This window comes from Staurois parvus, unplaced genomic scaffold, assembly GCF_062004578.1.
Source record: "Staurois parvus isolate SC_StPar_1 unplaced genomic scaffold, SC_StPar_1.0 ptg000097l, whole genome shotgun sequence".
In the NCBI taxonomy this organism is placed as follows: domain Eukaryota; kingdom Metazoa; phylum Chordata; class Amphibia; order Anura; family Ranidae; genus Staurois; species Staurois parvus.
In genome coordinates this window covers 6760446-6779663 of record NW_028317893.1, presented here as the reverse complement: position 1 = coordinate 6779663, position 19218 = coordinate 6760446, and the positions used below count along the sequence as shown (strand labels likewise).

Sequence of the window (19218 nt, the reverse complement as noted above, 5' to 3'; positions counted from 1 at the left end):
AACTTGATTGGCCTGTGCAGAGTCCTGACCCCAACCAGACAGAGCACCTTTGGGATGAATTAGAGTAGAGATTGTGAGCCAGGCCTTCTCGTCCAACATCAGTACCTGACCTCAAACGTGCTTCTGGAAGAATGGTCAAACATTCCCACAGACACACTCCTAAACCTTGTGGACAGCCTTCCCAGAAGAGTTGAAACTGTTATAGCTGCAAAGGGTGGGCCAACTCAATATTGAACCCTACGGACTAAGGTTGAGATGCCATTAAAGTTCATGCGCGTGTAAAGGCAGACAATACAGTGTACATAGGATATCTTCGATATTCGCCTTTTGAGTTTCCTAGCTCTCTATGGAGTCAAGAATTTGTGTTTACCCAGAACAAGCAGGCGTAATCTAAAAACGTCAGATATGCTAAACTGAGCAACTGCTCCAGGTCACTCAAAGGATCATTGTGACAGCCATGCACCCAGTATTTTCAAGGGCTGAGGCCAGCAAGGATAACGTGTGTATTTTTATCAACTCAGCTTTAAAGATTAACTTAAGTCAGATAGTAAAGAAACTAGAAAAGCTACAATTTCTGGGGAAATTGTGTGAAGTGTTCTTGCCTCCACCAGTAGTCTACAACTGGAGTGGGCGGAGTAACTGGTTGGAGTGGCTCGAGTAACTGTGTTGTTGGAGTGGCTGGAGTAACTGTGAAAAGGTTTTGTCAGCTCTTTTGAACATTCCGCCATTCATTCCTATGGGACCAATTTCACCATAAAAACGCCGATAATTAGTGAACCATTCGGCCAAATGGTCCACAAATAGCACACCAATCTGGAACAATCCGCACGTTTCGGTATATTACTGTCTATGTAGTGTAAAAACTGTGGGAGGAGTTAGGGTGGTAAATTTGGCTATAATATATATGTGAGATAACAGTAAGTGGTCTTGCCATGCAAGAACACTTAATAATGCAGCTCTGTAATCCATTCATTATTAAATGTATTTTTTTAATGCCATCAGTGCAAGTACCAGAATTTGTCATGGTGGCAGATTCTTGCAGTCCCTGTACATCTGGGCTGGAGAGTAAGAGGAAAAAATTAGGAGACAAATCAGTTATTGCGTGGACAAATAGCATGCTGTTAGGAGACAGCACTGTGAAGCTTCTCCTTTTATTGTCCTGTAGCAGGCTTGGGTTGGTGTTGGACCCAAATGAGAACCTGGGTTCAGAGGCAGTGGGTTGAACGGTGCTGGCCAGACTAATGCTAACCATACACTAGCCCAATAAGAAAAAAAAATAAATAAATTTGGCAGAACTCTTACGAACAATGACCAAATTTCAATCGATAAACTGTTCAATGGACATAAATCAGTTTTTCGCTTGTTTCGTCACATATGCACAGTTCGATTTCTAAACGGGTGAGAAAACCTTTCAATTCATCATTCATTCGGCAGACATTTTCCAACCTGTTCCTGCAATTTTTTTTCAATCTGAAAGTAAAAAAATGTTATTTGTGCTCATTAACTGGGCAAAAAAAAAAAAAAAATGGTCCAAATGATGGATTTTCAAGATATTTTGTCTAGTGTATGGGGACCATTAGAATGTTTACTGGCAAACTACTTTTTCCAGGATACGATTTAGGAAGCAACAATGGCTACATACAATTTCTAATTTTCCTTATTTATTCAGGTGTTCCAGGCTTTTGGATGTTCAGAGACACTTTATAAAAGAGCTTAAAATATTTAGCTTCACAAAAAAAAAAAAATATTGAATTGCAGTTATGTTATAAGGAAACGTTAAAAAGGCAGACAGTAAATTACCATATTTCTTAAAATGAATACCTGAAAAAGTACAACCAATACCAGCCACAACCTAGCCCATCAAGCCCTATGTCATTAATGCCAAGAACAGGACACAGTTGCACTTTGCCATCTACTAAGCTAGCCAACCTTGCTGCTCTATAGAAGCCAGTAAGGACACTCATTGGCAGATAGCTACTAAACAGAATTTACCTTAATATCTAATATACAACATTTAGAAGATGGGAACTATGTTACATGCCATCTTTGTATACCAATAAGTATAAAATGGTCATACTTGACCAAAAGGTTGAGTCCTACAGCACACGGAACCTGCTACACAAACATAATTTGTATACATCCACTCTAAACATGATGTTGAAGCTTCCCTCAATGAAATATGTGGACAATGGCAGCACTTTTCCAATAACCATCATTATCGCTGCATAAAACTATTTATGGAAGATCTACCCACTACACCATGCAGTCCACCAACTACATGGGTGAGAAGGACATTGCTTCATGCAAGTTTACAATAGCTCTGCATCTTCCTATATAAAATCAATGAAAAACAGACTAGGTTTTAACACATTTGTAACTTTCATAAGAACCAAATGTCATTACCTAAAACATGCAGTGACAGAACCAGCACTGTGCAAAGGTCTTCTCACCTGTTAGGCCTAATTATAAAAGTGACAGTAGCGATTATAAAAAGGGAGGAGTAAAGAACTCATATCCACTCCTAATCTATCCTACACAAATATATAACTACCACCACCTAGGCAACGCCACTGCTAGTGATCCTCCTGCTAGCAACTTGTCAAAAATGTCAAGTGTCAGGAGGCTGCCTGTTTATTCCATTGGAATCACTCCCTCTCTAACTGCGGCAGCGAGAGATCACCCCCATCACTAGTGACTGAGAATCAGTTTTGGCTCCAGCGGCAGAATCATCTAACATTAACCCTTCTCCTGCCTTGTGTTATACTGCTGTCCAAAGAGAACACAAAATAGATGTCATAAGGAAAGTAGTGACAAACTGATTTCTTAGCTTTGGTACTCCTCACTCCTATCCTATGGTGGCATTTAGCCAAGAAATGCCAAAAAAAAGTGTAAACATGGACTCGGCTGGCATGGTCCAATACCAGACACACCCACACAGTTAAAATGTTTTTAATATACTGGCTATACTCATTACATTTGTTCTGTGTTAATCCCAAAGCCAAAAATGTTGTTAGTCTATTTTCTATACAGGTCAGACCATAATAGCGTGAATCAGGAAGTACCCCATTAGGGTCACTAGATGGAGCTGATGATCATAGTAAATATTTCCTATGATCATCAGCTCCATCTAGTGGTCATATGGTATTTTCCGGCTCCACACTATTCTTACAGAGAACCTCCAACCTGTAAAGAATATCAACATTTAATTTTGCTGGCATTCACACAGAATTATTATACATGTAGTTTCTATAGCTCTGCAATTTTTTAAGAAAATACAGCCCTAACAGCATAGCTGATCAATAACTAAACAGAATGTATATATTTCAGAAAAGATAGATTTCAAACAGAACAAATAAGTTGGTCTAAGTGTACTTATACACAGAAGGCTATCATCCAATACCTGCAATTTGTAGGCAAGGACATTTTCTAACATACAAAATGACAATATATAAACTTCAGAACTCTTTAATTGGTAGAACCCTTTAAACAAACAAGGCAAGAAATTTTCATTCGACGCCTTGCTATCAGTCACACTAAATGTGGAGCAATAAGCACAGTGCAGTGTGTCAGACAGGGATGTCCATGTGTACGTCAGCAGAAAAGAAATACCTTTGGCTGTCAGGAGGTTTCCCAGGGAATGACTGCCATCTAATGTGCATGGGCAGTTTTTAAAAGTTTAAAACGCAGAAAAAATAAAACAGTGTATAAAACCATCCATGCCTGATATTTTCCAGGAGGACTACACACTTACTTCCATGTTAGAAGAGTAGTTTTGACCCACCTTGTTTTCTCCTAAGGAAATCATACCGTTAAAAAGACTTTACATGACATGGTGCTAAAGAGAAGAGACCGTATTACTCTTAGGACAAGGAAATTTCAGCTTCAATCATTATTGAATATGGTGATTAAATGACAATACTTTGTTGCAGAAAATACACTTCTAGGAAGAGAGTTCTTCAAAAGGATATCTAACCACTAAGAGATTTGGGCAAAAATGTAAAGGGTATCTAGCCCAAGAACATAAAATGTAAACTATTGCAGCTTAAAAATTCTTAGCTATGGTGACAGTTTTCATTTCCTATTTGCACCCACAGATCCTTCCAGTAATGCACTTCCTGTACAGGGCGACACTCACTCACTGTATTTTAAGCACATTTTCTGCAGGTACAGATAATACATTATGATCCTGACACAATCCCAGTGTCCTTGTAACTTGCTGTGTATTGAACCAATATCTCAAACAAGTTTATCAGCCTTCATAGCAATTTTTTTTTACTCCAGAACACCTCCTCCCTATGTAAATGGAGATGAAAAGGGGAGATGTCCTGTAGTCCAAACATTTTGTCGTAGGGCAACAACACTGCGCTATGGATATGGTACAGTGAATGAGGGTCATTGTTCTAAGACAAGTACTGTGTTACTAACAGAATCAAGTCAAAAATGGAATAAAATTAATGCAGTGACAACTAAAGGCTTATAAGCTGCAATATATTAAATTTGGTTCTAGGGTTTAGATATGTTTAATGTAATAGGTGGGAGTACTGCCAAGTAAAAAAAGAGTATTGTAGAAGATGGAATAACTGGAAAGGAGGGAGTAGTAGAGAAGAGGGTACTGGGTTGAGTTTAGGATAAAAAAAAAACCCACGCGTGGCGAATACTATGGCTTAATGCCATGATATAGCAGGTCACCAACAGACACGGTGTAAATCCATACCACTTGTAAATAAACTGGGCATATCCTGTGAGGATAATGTAGTTCAGAGGGTCTCCAAACTCCCGTGGGCCGGACATGGTCCTTCCCTTGCCTTTATCTGGCTCTTGGGGCACGATTCCTCACTGACACCCAATGGCAGGGCACTATTCCTCCCACTGACAGCAATCATGTAATTTTTATACTCCCATTGACCACCGGGCCTATGGCATTTTCTACTCCCACTGGCCACAGTGCACCCCCCTTAAAGTTTGATGGGTAGTAAATTGGCTTTTTGTTTTGAAAGTTCGGAAACCCCTGACCCAGTTGTATGCTTTGCAGACAGAAAAAGAGCTCATGGCATGTCAGCCAAGTGCCTCTTGACATCAATAAGCAATTCACCTGCAGCATAGGTTTTAAGGAGTAACAAGAATTTACACCCTTCACCGCATTAAACTTTTATGAATGAGTTATTTTCTTCTTTTCTGGATTAGCTGTGCCAAGACACTGCAGTTATTAAAAGAACTGCTTTAGATCCATGTCAAGTTTTAGACTATGGCAGCACCTAACAGATAAAAGGATCACACAGCCCTCAACAGCCACCCTGACCCATCTACACACCTCAAAAAAATATTTTGGGCCATTTGCTGTGTAAAATAAATTACCTCTACTAATGCCTGTCCCATATTTGGCTGCTACTTTATTCGATAAAACTGTTGCTTCGTTTAGCTCCTCAATCTTTTCATTGAATGCTAGGCATTCTGCTATTGGAGGGGTGAATGATTTGCTTTCAGTGAAAAGAATGAGTGAATTGCTATGATCAGTGTACTACAACCAGAACTACAAGCCTCAGCACCAGACGTCTGGCATTTACAGCACTGTGGGGAGCTGAAACAGCAAGTTTTATTGAATAAAGTGACAGCCAAATATGGGACATGCATCAATGAAATGTTTATTCTACACAGCAAATGGCATATAATAGTTGTTCCTGGAGTTCAGCTTTAACTACTGAACAAACCTCCTCCAAAAAATAGTTTTCTTTACTGGAGAACATTTTTAAAAAGGGAATATATGCCAATTGTGTACACATTCTCTCTTTCATTAATATGGTCAAGACTTTAAAAGCTAGTTTTTAAAGGGACTGGTGAAACTTCACAGGTTTACAGGCTCTGCAAGCCCTATTAATCATAGAAGCCTGTGTACCCAGCTCTATAGCCCAAGCTGTTTGTGTGACAACATATGAAGGCAGCAACTTGTCTGCTTTTTTTTTCTTCTTTCCAATCATGCTCCATGAATCCTCCAATATACCATTTTACCTGTAAATCATAGGAATATGTAAGAATCAGAAAAAAAAAAAAAAAAAAAAAAAAAAAAAAAAAAAAAAAGAATCAGACCACAAACCATTATAACTTCCGGTTTCTAGAAAGCTGCACTGAGACAGCCATCACCTACATGTCAATTCTTTAATCCAAGACGATAACATGTCACAGCTGTGAAAGAGAAAACGTGTAATCTGTTATTTATTGCCAGTCTAGTCCATCCTGGCAACAGAATTCTATGCGACACCTGAGGTCCACTTTTCCTGCAAGAATCCTGTGTCTTGCCCGTGTTACGACATGTATAGCCGGCATCAGGTGACACATTACTGATAAATGAAAGTAGCACCTCTGCAGTGATTCCTTCTGTGTGTACTCCACGTACCATTTTGAAATAATAGAAAGGTTATGTTGTAATTCAGACCCTATAACCATTTTAGAAGGTTGCAATAAAGATACATTCCTGTGCTTATGCCAAGTATTGAAACTGGCAGGTCACATAAATCAGCAGAAAAGACATACTTGTCAGGAGCAGGACTGTACCGCTGCCCCAGGAACTAGATAGATATGGCAAACCACAGTCGTGTATGCACACTTTCATTGTGCACCTCACCAATATCAATGTAGCAGTCACATCATAAAAAAGGAAATACAAAATAAAAAGATATATAAAAATGTAGTGCATGCTTTACCAACACAAGTGACTATGTTCCCAGCCCACTTTCATTTTAATAGCACTGACCAATGACTTTAAAGTGTAGATCTGCCACTTAACGCAATAAATCTAATCAGCCTCTGTGTGTGGTCCACGCTTTAATTACATTCTCTAAATGAATTACTGTTATGTTGTATAAACCAGATGTCCTAAATACGTCTCAGCAGAAATGGCTCATTTATGCTCAGTCTTTGTAAAATGATGAAGGGTCCGCCAGAAAAGGCTTTCACTTTCCTTTGCTGTACATCAGTGGTGTGTGCAGTGGAGTTCATACACCTAACAGAACAATGAATATCACAGACTGCAGCTACATGAATAGAGTTTTTCATGTATGCCGCCTATTACACCATCATAGTACATGGCATCTATTTAAATATAAGTTACTGCATGTCATTGATGAATATTCACAAGAAAGAACTTTGAAAAAATGGACACTTTCAGGCAACTGAGAAACAGCAGCAATGTACAGCCACCCATAGTAATGAACGGCTGTATGCGGCTATATGCATCAACTTGTGCACATGCGTGTGCATAAATCTCTGGACATACAAAAGCCATGTTCATTGATTTACCTCCATGCACAAATTTACAAGAAAGCATATATCCGTGTACAGCTATTCATTACTATTGAAGGCAGTACTCTGCAGCTGCTTATCCCAAATGTGGAAATACACCCACAATTTGTGAGATGCCCAAAAGCATCCATGTGTATGAGGTCAAAGTGTTACCATACATGTTACAACCCGTCAAACAGATTTATCAAAATAATGTATTATGCGGACCTACCCAATCTAGATTTTATTTCAGGTACTGATATAGCACTGTCAATGTACGCAGTGCTTTTACATATATATTGTACATTCACATCAATCCCTGCCCTTAAGGAGCTTACTATCCAAGGTACACACACACACACACACACACACACACACGGGCCAATTTAGACAGGAGCCAATTAACTTACCAGAATGTCTTTGGAGTGTGAGAGGGAACTGGAGTACCCAGAGGAAACCCACCAAAACAGTTCTGACCCATCAAGGCATGGGCACTAGACCTCTGAAAGCATGCTATGGTATCTGGCGCCATCAGTCACAGATCCTTTAAATCCTGTAAGCTGCAAGGTGGGGCCTCCATGGATTGTACTTTTTAAAGGCACATCCCACAGATACACCATTGGATCTGGAGAATTTGTAGGCTAATCAAAATCTCAATCACCTCCTTCCATTGCCTCATGGGCCTGTTCTGATGCCCACATGCCAATTGTAGGCAATTATGGACACAAGTTAGCATGGACACCCAGACTGGCCTGTGCCAGACAGTCTCCTACACAACAAACTGCAATACAGTGTTTAGACACCTTTATAGCAGAACCAGTATTAATGTTTCCAGCAATTTGAGCTACAGTAGCTTTTCTATTGATCAGACTACACAGGACAGCCTTGCTTGCCCAGTGCAATATTAAGCCTTGGCAGCCCATGACCCTGTCGCCAGATTTCCTTCCTTAGATCACTTTTGGTAGGTCCTGACCACTGCAGATTGGGAACATCCCACTAGAGCTGGGATTTTGGAGTTGCTCTGACCCAGTTGTCTAGCCATTACAATGCGGTCCTTTCCAAAGTCACCAAATTCCTCACGCATAACCATTTTTCTGCTTTCAACATATCAACTCCAGAGACCACATATTCACTTGCCTAATAAATCCCACCCATTGTCACAAGATAAACGAGGTTATTCACTTTACCTGCCAGTGGTCATAATGTTATGGCTGACAAGTGTACGTAGTAGTACACATACTGCTCTCTTGCTAGGACTTAACAGTAGAGTGCTCTCACCAATCATGTATAGAAATCACTCAAACGGATAGCTCCTCACTTCCCGTCTAGCTGGCAGCAGGCAAAGTGACAGATTATGTGAAATAGGGTAGGAATGACAAATTAGCTTTGAATCTAGGAGCCAGTTTAAAAAAAAAAAAAAAAAAAAACGCCTTTAGCTCTGCTTAAGGTAAGCAGCAGAGCTTAGGATTTTGTTTTCAGATGTTAAACACTTGCCTACCAGGCACTTTCTCCCTCTTCCTGCCCAGAACAAAAATTTTGAAAAACAACGTTTCCTAAATTCTGTTAGAAAATGTTGCAAGTAAGTAAATTTTCTTATTCACCAATGGGAACTGATGAGGCTGCACAGATTATATCAGTGCTCTGCTTATTAGTGTAAACATGCCTGCCACAATTGCCGGCTCACACTGACAGCTCGTGAGGAAAGGACTGCCAATAACTGGCAAGTCTGTTTATAATGTGATCAGATGTTACACAACATAGCTGATCACATGGTAAAGGGTCGCTGTGATTGGCCCTTTACTGGAGGAGCGCAGGGAATGGGCTGACAGAAGACCAGGTGCCAGGATGAAATTATTAGTCGCCATGGCAACCTGGCTTCTAGGATTTGACAAGCCCTGGAATAGGGCACAGAAAGAAGTAAAGATCTGACAGGGGTTCTAGCCTTCCCTACACTCAAGGAAGTTTTATTTTGGTCTGTATTGCTGTTGGCGAGTTCCCCCTCACTTCCGGTGTGATAAAATGTTGGCACCGCAGGATTTGATGGATCTGATGGCTCCAAAGAGAGCCGAGTATTGACCCACCTGATCCTCACCAAGTATACATCGGACGTATATATTTTTATTCTTGGCAAAAATATCAGGGGCAGCTAGCTCAGGTTACCGTCCAGTAAAAAGGATCAACTTTCCTATTAGCAGTTGTTTCGCCTCCACATTCCAGCTGATAATTTATAGGTTAATTCTATGTGATTTGGTACCATCAAGCTGTCTACTGAAGGAAAATGCAACAGAAAAATCACTTACCTGATGGTAATAAATATAGTGGATAATCCATCACATTAACAGCCAGCTTCCATTTCCATCTTACTCCTGGATGCCAGAGGCAAAAGAGAAACCGAGCAGTCTGAACAACGCTCAGGGCCTCTATGGCACATATGAACATCTGACAGTCACAGTGCTAACAGTCCAGTAATGACAGGTTACTGCCTAGATTGCACTCTAAAGGGGAACTTCTTGCAAAACTAAAAACGCAGTAGCAAATGGAAGAAAAATGTATTCAACATGTTTTGGAGCACATGGCAAGAGGCAGTCAAACATTGTTCAGTGGCCCTAGATGCCATATAGCCATTGCACATAATGTAGTTTTATGTGCCACTGAACAGTTTGTAACACTTAGTACAGGTGTATATAAAAAAAAAAAAAATTAAATTCGTTGATTTACTAAATCTGGAGAGTGCAAAATATGGTGCAGCTGCACAGAGAAACCAATCAGCTTCTGATTAAAGATCAATTGAATTGAGCATTGAGCCCAGGAGACCACATATCGCCCCAAACATCATCCAAATGGTTTAAACAAGTTTTTAAAGGGTGGTAAGAAACTTCAAATGGAAACCTCTGCAAATGGAACCAATAGTTCCCTTTTCTATACAGACAAGGGAATAAGCATTTCACTGCCTGTGGAACGTCCTTGCAGTCCAAGAATACATTCACGGACAGGCAGATACTTCAGCACCCTCCACTAGTGGTGAAGCATCCATCTATGGCCAGTCCAAGGCTGCATCTGAGAGGAAAGGATGTGTGTACTTGACATACTTTCAAAAAGGATGTTCAAGAAATGAAAACTAAATAAAAAAGGTATACGTCATCTGGCTTTTGGGTCACAAGTAATTTTGCTTTGAATAGTTTTGGGGGTTCGATCAGTGAAAATGGTGCAACCACGGACACTTAGTTACAGCTCCCAACCCTAAACATTTAGTTAGGTTGCAGGACATCACTGCTGTGTTACTTTATCAAATAAGCTCATCAGTTTGTTTATTTTTTTTAAATAAACAGTCACAAGACAAGCTGAGAAGAAGCATGTAAAGATCTGGATACGATTGATATCCAAACAATCTTGATTTTGTACAGACATGACGTGATAAGTCAAGGCATATAAGCAACATGGGGAGAGGGCAATAGCAGGAGTTAGAATACCTAACATACAAATGTTCTAGATCAGTACTCCAAAAACATTGAAGCTAGAAGACCCCCATGAGAGTCAAGCAATTAGAAGTATAAGATAAGCAACAGTCTATATGGGATTCAGACTAAAAAAAACTGGAAAGTGAAAATCTGGTACAGCAGCACATAGAAACCAACTGGATTGCAGGTTTTTTTGTCAAAACCTAAAATTGAACAAGCTGAAGTTAGAGGCTGATCGAATACCATACACAGCTGCACTAAAATTTGAACTCTTAGTTCCGATTGAAAAAATGTGTGGTACAGATTGAAGCTCAGGTTTCACAGCCAATTGATACAGTAGTTCAGATCAGGTACAGGACAGATTTAAATCAGGTTCAGGTCAGGATTTTATCTTGTGCACAACTGACGACATGTGCAGTTTAGGAACAGTTCCCACAGAAGCAGGGGTGGACTGACAACTCATGGGGCCCCCGGGCAATAGGGGATCATGGGGCCCGTGTCCTTGCCCAAATTCAAAAAAGCCTGTGAAAATGGTACCAGGGGCATCTCATGGGGCCCCCTACTGACCTCGGGCAGCGCCCGAGTTTCCAAATGGTCAGTCCGCCCCTGCACAGAAGTTAATAGCCTGTAATCTGCACCTAAATTAGACTGCACTGCTCAGAAATCAGACATGACTCAATTTGCACTGCCAGTGCACCAGACATATGTGAACAGGCACCACAGGAAGCAATGTTATTTCACGTCATGCGAACTGGATGCAGTTCAAACCGCATACATGTGAACCAGCACTTAGTAAATCTATCCCCATGAGTTTCTCATGACAGGGTGGTAGATGGTACTAATGAGCAAAGGGAACCAACCCAAAGAAACCAGATTCCATTTTACTGGTGTCATATCCGTTTGATATGCAGTCATCTTACACATTCGCATTCATGTTTTACAGAACACTAGCACAAAAATTATATGAAAAGTTACTACAGAAGCTGGACATTTCTCCAAGGGTAGAGCATATATATTTGACTTCATCCATTTCAACCACCCCTAGTAGTTACATTAACATTTTCTTCTGCCAGACACTGGATATTGCCAGTACACCAAAGAAGTCCATATGTAGTATTAGAAAGTCACATTCAGCTAGACATTTCTGTAATGTTGAATATATTTGTAGCTTGTCCTAAACATTTGTTCAGTCCTGGGGAAGTGGCTTAGACAAACTACCAAATATTTTCAACATTCAAGAGCAAGTCCAGTTGAATGTGACTATAAATACTACATATATCATGACCTGGATAAATAATAATCTTCAACAAATCAAAATATCAGTCTTCTGTGCCATACATGATTATAAACAAAACTTTTTCCAGAATTTCCACAAATAAAAGATGGACAGCCCAGATAAAGAAAATATTACTGACCATAAAAAAAACTGAACCTTTTTTTTTTATCTACATATGACATGATTAATTCTCTTGCATCGCATCAGTCTCCTTTGCCATACAAGATTATACCAAAAACTCGCTCCCAAATGTCCACAAAGAACATAGCACAAGAGATGACCAGATAAAAGGACAAATATCATTGAAACTGAACCTCTTATCTATATATGAAATTACATTCTCTTGCATCGCATCAGTCTCCTATGCCATACAGGATTATACCCAAAATTTGTTTCAGAATCTCCACAGAGAACACAGCATGAAGATGTGGACAACCCCAATAAAAATACAAATATCATTGACCGTCATGGAAACTGAACATTACTTACCTATATAGGAAATGACATTCTCTTGCATCACATCAGTCTCCTGTGCCACACAGGATTATACCAAAAAATGTTCCCCAAAGAACACCACAAAATATATGGCCAAACCCAGATAAAAGGATGGATATCACTGACCACAGAGACTGGACCTGAAGGGGAAAATTTCATAAAATGCAGCACTCATAATCTGGTGCAGCTGTGCATTGTAGCCAATCAGCTTGATTAAGCTTTGACAATAAAACATGGAAACGGATTGGTTTCTATACAGAGCTGCACCAGATCTTGCACTCTCCAGTTTCAGTAAGTTAGCCCATAGATGTCAACGCAAATCACCCCTTATGTATATATGAAATGACATTCTCTTGCATCACATCAGTCTGCTGTGCCATACAGGATTATACCAAAAACTTGTTTCTGAATTTTTACAAAGAACATAGCATAAAAGATGAGGACATCTCTAATAAAAATGACTAATAACTGACCATGGGGACTGGACTTCATTTGTCTATATGAACCAATTCACATCACATTAACCAATCGGTTCAAACTTCCCCTTGATACTCCATGGACAACCCTGATAAAAAGGACAAAATATGATTGCCAATGGAGACTGGGCCCAATTTGTCTACTTATGAAACAACCAATTCCCTTGCATCAAATCAGTCTTCTGTGCCACAAATGGTAATACCCAAAATGTGTTCCTGAATGTAGCATAAAGGATGTGGACAAACACTGATAAATATACTAATATCATTGACCATGGACCTAGGGTTGCCACTTCGTCCCTTTAAACCAGAACACATTACACAGGTTCTTTGGTTGATTATGATGGTAATTAAACTCATTTAGTGCCTTATTTGCATTCAATTAGCCTCAGAACTTGTGTAAATATGTGTTTGGGTTTAAAGGGATGAAGTGGCAACCCTAACCAGACCTGTTTTGTCTATATATGAAATAACTATTCTCTTTCATCAAGTCAGTCTCCTGTGCCATACAAGATAATCAAAAACGTGTTACTTAATTTCCATAAGGAACACAACCTAAGGGATGTGAACATATCCTGATAAAAGGACTAATATCAAGGACCATGGAGAGTGGACCCTATGGGGGAGATTTGCTAAAAACCGGAGCGCTCAGAATCTGCTGTATCTGTGCATGGCAGCCAATCAGCTTCTAACTTCAGCTTGCTCAATTAAGCTTTGGCAAAGCCTGGAAGCGGATTGGTTTCTATGCAGAGCTGCAGCAGATTTTACACTCTCCAGTTTTATTAAAACTCCCCCTATTTGTCTATATATGAAATAACTAATTCTCTTGGGTCAAATCAGTCTCCTGAACCATACAAGGCTGTATCCAAAACTTGTCGGAATTTTCACAAATACAGCACAAAATATATGGACAAACCCAGATAAAAATATCATTGAGCATGGAGAGTGGACCTCATTTGCCAATATATGAAATAACCAGTTCTCTTGCATCACATTAGTCTCCTGTACCATACAGGGCTATACCCAAAACAACTTGTTCCCAAATTTCCACAAGGAACATACCATAAAAGATGTGGACTTCTCTAATAAATGGGTTAATACCATGAAGACTGGACCACCCTACAAAAAAAAAAAAAAAAAAAAAAAAAAAAAAAAAAAAAAAAAAAAGGGCCAAACATTGGCCATGCAGACTGAACTACCCTACTAAAAACAACATTGGCCATGCAGACTGGACCACCCTACTAAAAGAGGGCTAAAAAGAATTGACCATGCAGACTGGACCATCCTAAAAAGGACTAAATATTGACCATGAAGACTGGACCTCATTTGTCTATATATGAAATAACATTATCTTGCATCTCATCAATCTCCTGCACCACACATGGCTATACCCAAACCTTGTTCCTGAATTTCCACAAGGAAGATAGCATAAAAGATGTGGAAATCTCCAATGAAATGACTAATACCATTGACCATGGAGACTGGACCTCATTTGTCTATATATAAAACTAGTTCACGTCAACCAATCAGTTCAAACTTTCCCTTAAAAATAACAGCCAAAGAATTTGTTTGAATGGGATTGGTGGCTGTGGGGAAAGCTACACATCTTCCTGACATCTTGAAGAATGAGAGGCTGAAGTTTTTCGGATTTTCCAGAATGAGGAGTCTGAATTTGGCAATAAACCACTTGTAGCTAAGAGAAGTCAAAGTTTAGGATTCAACAACCAAAAGCCTTTGCCCCTACATTGGCAGTCTGACTCTAGCCTAGTAGGTCTGGTTAGCCTAGGGACGGGACTCGGATGCTAGCAGAGTACACTGAAGAACGGCACGTGCAGGTTAATGAAGTGTTAACAGCGCCTGCTGTAAATGACTGAAGATTTTACTGCACATCAATGCATTCATAAGGCTGAAGCTCTTTCCATAAAGGGTGTGGAGACAAGATAAATCTTCGCACCAACCATCCAAATACTTCCCAAAGTTACCTGCCCCAACCTGCCTCCCAGACACAGTTAAACACAACTGGCGTGCAATTAAAAGTAGCTGAAATCCGTCATCCCAACAAGGTCAATTTATTAAAACAAACAATTAGCTAAAAGATATATTTGTGCTGCTACTAAGTGGCAGCTAATGGAAAGCCATTCATAAAAAAAAGGTTCCTAAAAACACGGTGCAGTGGCTTCCTATATCTAATCAGTGTCAATAAGAGGATTGATCATCTTTGGACGCCTTGGACTTTTAGGTAAAACATAAAAAGCTCAGCGTTTGCATGCAGCATTCCCCCACAGCTGTGGATTCAGGGAATTCAGCAGATTCTGATCCAGTTCAATATTCCGTGTTATGTATTATTAATTATTTAAGGATGCTGTGCTATAAAATTCATTGCAGGAAACTGAGCCATCCTGTAAGACGGAGGGGGCAGACAGAATCATCTAAAGGCTAACCACCGGTCTGGGGAGGGGGTATGCTGTGTGGTGGTACCCAGCAGAGGGAGAAGTGTGCAGCATACCTCCCTCCTATAGGTGCACATTAGTATACAAGCATCAGCATGTGCACAGGGCACACCCCCTCCACCAAGCCAACACACAGCCTTTGACTTTCAATAAAACTCATCCTCAGTGACACCCATCACCCTGGGTGACTCCTGAGCATCATCCTCAGCACCCTGTGCAATGGGAGCAGCCATCCCTTCCCTGCTCAGCCTGGCCAGGGAGGTGACTGGCAGTTGTGGCTTTCCTAAAGACAGAATTAAACTTGGGCCTCTGTCACGTTTCTGCAAACAGCAGCTCCTCCCTGACTCCCAGAAAAGCTCCAGCTGCAACCCCACAGCAGCTCTGTGACTGTGCACTTGCCTCCCCTCCCTCCTTGCTTCCTCCTCAGCTGCCCCTCTGCTGCTGCTGTGGTGTGTTCTTCATATGCAGAGCACAAGAAAGGGTCTTACCTCCCCCTGCAGTGTGTCTGCGCACACAGGCTCCTTGTCTGGGACTGGCAATCTCTCCTCCAGCCCTCTGTCTGCAGCTAGTCTACAGCTCACTCTGACAGCCGGAGAGAGGAGACAAGTTCTAGAGGGAGGTGTGAAGGGGGAGGGGGGAAAAAGCTTCCTGCCCAGCCCTGGCCGCTCGCTTTCACAGGCTATGCTGACACCTACTGGACGGATGTGTAAATGCCACCGTGGAATAGCCGCCTGCTCAACTTTTTCATGCAGCAGCTGGAAGCTTTGGCTGGATGTTGAGCAGGTGAAGCGCATTTGCGATGAGGGCAACACGCACACTAGCTTAAAGGATAAGTTCACCTTTTTACAAAAAATAATAAATGCACATTTTTTTCTGCAGTTAAAAAAATGTGCATTTATTATTTTTTTGTTTCTGGAGCCTAAAGTATTGCACCAGCTATCAGAAGATCGCAGGAGCCTGTAAAGCATTCCGCCTGCAATCTGAAAATCGCAGGAGCCTGTAAATCCCATTGCACAAGCAATCTGAAAATCACAGGAGCCCGTAAATCATTGCACCAGCGATCTAAAAATCGCAGGAGCCTGTAAACCATTGCGCCAGAGATCTGAAAATTGCAGGAGCCTGTAAACCCCATTGCACCAGCAATCTGAAAATCGCAGGAGCCTGTAAACCATTGCACCAGCAATCTGAAAATCGCAGGAGCCTGTAAACCATTGCACCAGCAATCTGAAAATCACAGGAGCCTGTAAACCATTGCACCAGCAATCTGAAAATCGCAGGAGCCTGTAAACCATTGCGCCAGAGATCTGAAAATTGCAGGAGCCTGTAAACCCCATTGCACCAGCAATCTGAAAATCGCAGGAGCCTGTAAATCATTGCACCAGCAATCTGAAAATCACAGGAGCCTGTAAACCATTGCACCAGCAATCTGAAAATCGCAGGAGCCTGTAAACCATTGCACCAGTGATCTGAAAATTGCAGGAGCCTGTAAACCATTGCGCCAGAGATCTGAAAATTGCAGGAGCCTGTAAACCCCATTGCACCAGCAATCTGAAAATCGCAGGAGCCTGTAAATCATTGCACCAGCGTTCTGAAAATCGCAGGAGCCTGTAAACCATTGCACCACGATCAGAAGATCGCAGGAGCCTGTAAACCATTGCACCACGATCAGAAGATCGCAGGAGCCTGTAAACCATTGCACCAGCGATCAGAAGATCGCAGGAGCCTGTAAACCATTGCACCAGTGATCTGAAAATTGCAGGAGCCTGTAAACCATTGAACCAGTGATCTGAAAATCGCAGGAGCCTGTAAACCCCATTGCACCAGCAATCTGAAAATCACACCATTATAGTGCATTGCAGTACAGTCAACCAAAGTAGAACATGCTGCATTTTTTCTGCAAGGAACCCATCAAAAGGCACACCAGAACGAAAAAGGGGGAAAAACCACACTAGAATATATTGAAAACGCATCAAAAACGCACATTGAAACACATAAAAAACATGCATGCAGGAATGCATCCAGACTGTGTTTCTGTGGTGTGAACCTGTCCTTACTAACGCCTGGTTCACACCAATGCGTTTTTATGGTGCTTTTACAAGCACACTTCAGTCCATTTAACATGGTTTTCTTAGGGATGTGTTCACAGCTATGCTTTTTTTTCAGCTGCTGCGTTTTTGGAATGGGTTAGGGACTTTTAAATGCAAAACAGTGCATTTATGGTTCAATTTACTTCAATGCAGACACTTCAAGAAAAGTGTAGTGTGTTTTTGACGCATTTGACTCGTTTTGTGTTTTTTAATCTACCCAGGAGAAAAGCTGCCTAATGCAGGCCATAGATGGGTCGAAAATCGGCCGATTTTCGGATCGTTAGTGGGCTATTTGTTCAGCCGTTTTTCGGTATTTTGGCCGTTTTTTTAAATCGGGAAAGTTGGAAAAAAATCGGCCGATTTTGCCAATCGGCCGATTTTCGCGGCAATAATGGGCTAATCGGCCGATTTTTTGCTGATAAAAAATCTGCGCATGAGCAGTGACCTGCAAGAGGAAGACAAAAAGAAGAACAGGAAGAAGAGGATGAAGATGATGAAGAAGAAGAGGATGATGACGAAGAATAAGAAGAAGTAGAAGGATGATGATGAAGAGGAAGAAGAAGAAGTAGAAGGATGATGATGAAGAAGTAGAAGAAGAGGATGATGATGATGATGAAGTAGAAGCAGAAGAAGAGGAGGATGATGATGAAGAAGAAGAGGATGAAGAAGATGAAGAAGAGGATGATGATGAAGAAGAAGAAGAGGATGGTGATGACAAAGAAGAAGAAGAGGATGATGATCAAGAAAAAGAAGAAGAAGTAGAAGGATGATGATGAAGAGGAAGAAGAAGAAGTAGAAGGATGATGATGAAGAAGAAGTAGAAGAAGAGGATGATGATGATGATGATGATGAAGTAGAAGCAGAAGAAGAGGATGATGATGATGAAGAAGAGGATGATGATGAAGTAGAAGAAGAAGAAGAGGATGATGATGAAGAAGAAGAGGATGATGATGATGAAGAAAAAGAAGAGGAGGATGATGAAGCAGAAGTAGAAGAAGAAGAGGATGATGATGATGAAGAAGTAAAAGAAGAGGATGACGATGATGAAGAAGAAGAGGATGATGATGAAGAAAAAGAAGAAGAGGATGATGATGAAGAAGTAGAAGAGGATGATGATGACGAAGAAGAAGAAGAAGAGGATGATGATGATGATGAAGAAAAAGAAGAAGAAGAGGATGATGATGAAGAAGAAGAAGAGGATGATGATGAAGAAAAAGAAGAGGATGATGATAAAGAAGAAGTAGAAGAAGAAGAGGATGATGATGAAGAAGAAGAAGAAGAGGATGATGATGACGAAGAAGAGGATGATGATGAAGAAAAAGAAGAAGAGGAGGATTATGATGATGAAGAAGAAGAAGAGGATGATGATGATGATGAAGAAGTAGAAGAAGAAGAGGATGATGATGATGAAGAAGTAGAAGCAGAAGAAAAGGATGATGATGATGAAGATGAAGAAGAGGATGATGATGAAGTAGAAGAAGAAGAAGAGGATGATGATGATGTAGAAAAAGAAGAGGATGATGATGATGAAGAAAAAGAAGAAGAGAATGATGATGATGAAGTAGAAGAAGAAGAAGAGGATGATGATGATGAAGAAGTAGAAGAAGAGGATGATGATGACGAAGAAGAAGAGGATGATGATGACGAAGAAAAATAATAATAAGAAGAGGATGATGATGAAGAAGAAGAAGAAGAAGAAGA

The 19218-nt window shown here is 40.6% G+C and overlaps 1 protein-coding gene across 1 annotated transcript in view; it reads right to left on the bottom strand.

Moving 5' to 3' along the window:
• Positions 1-16018, bottom strand: part of LDLRAD4 (low density lipoprotein receptor class A domain containing 4) — a 357659-nt gene extending 341641 nt beyond the window's left edge. The window contains exon 1 of the mRNA XM_089671052.1: positions 15919-16018. The gene's annotated coding sequence lies outside the window, so the exon portion shown is untranslated. The remainder of the gene's footprint in view (positions 1-15918) is intronic.
• Between the last annotated feature and the right edge of the window lie 3200 nt (positions 16019-19218).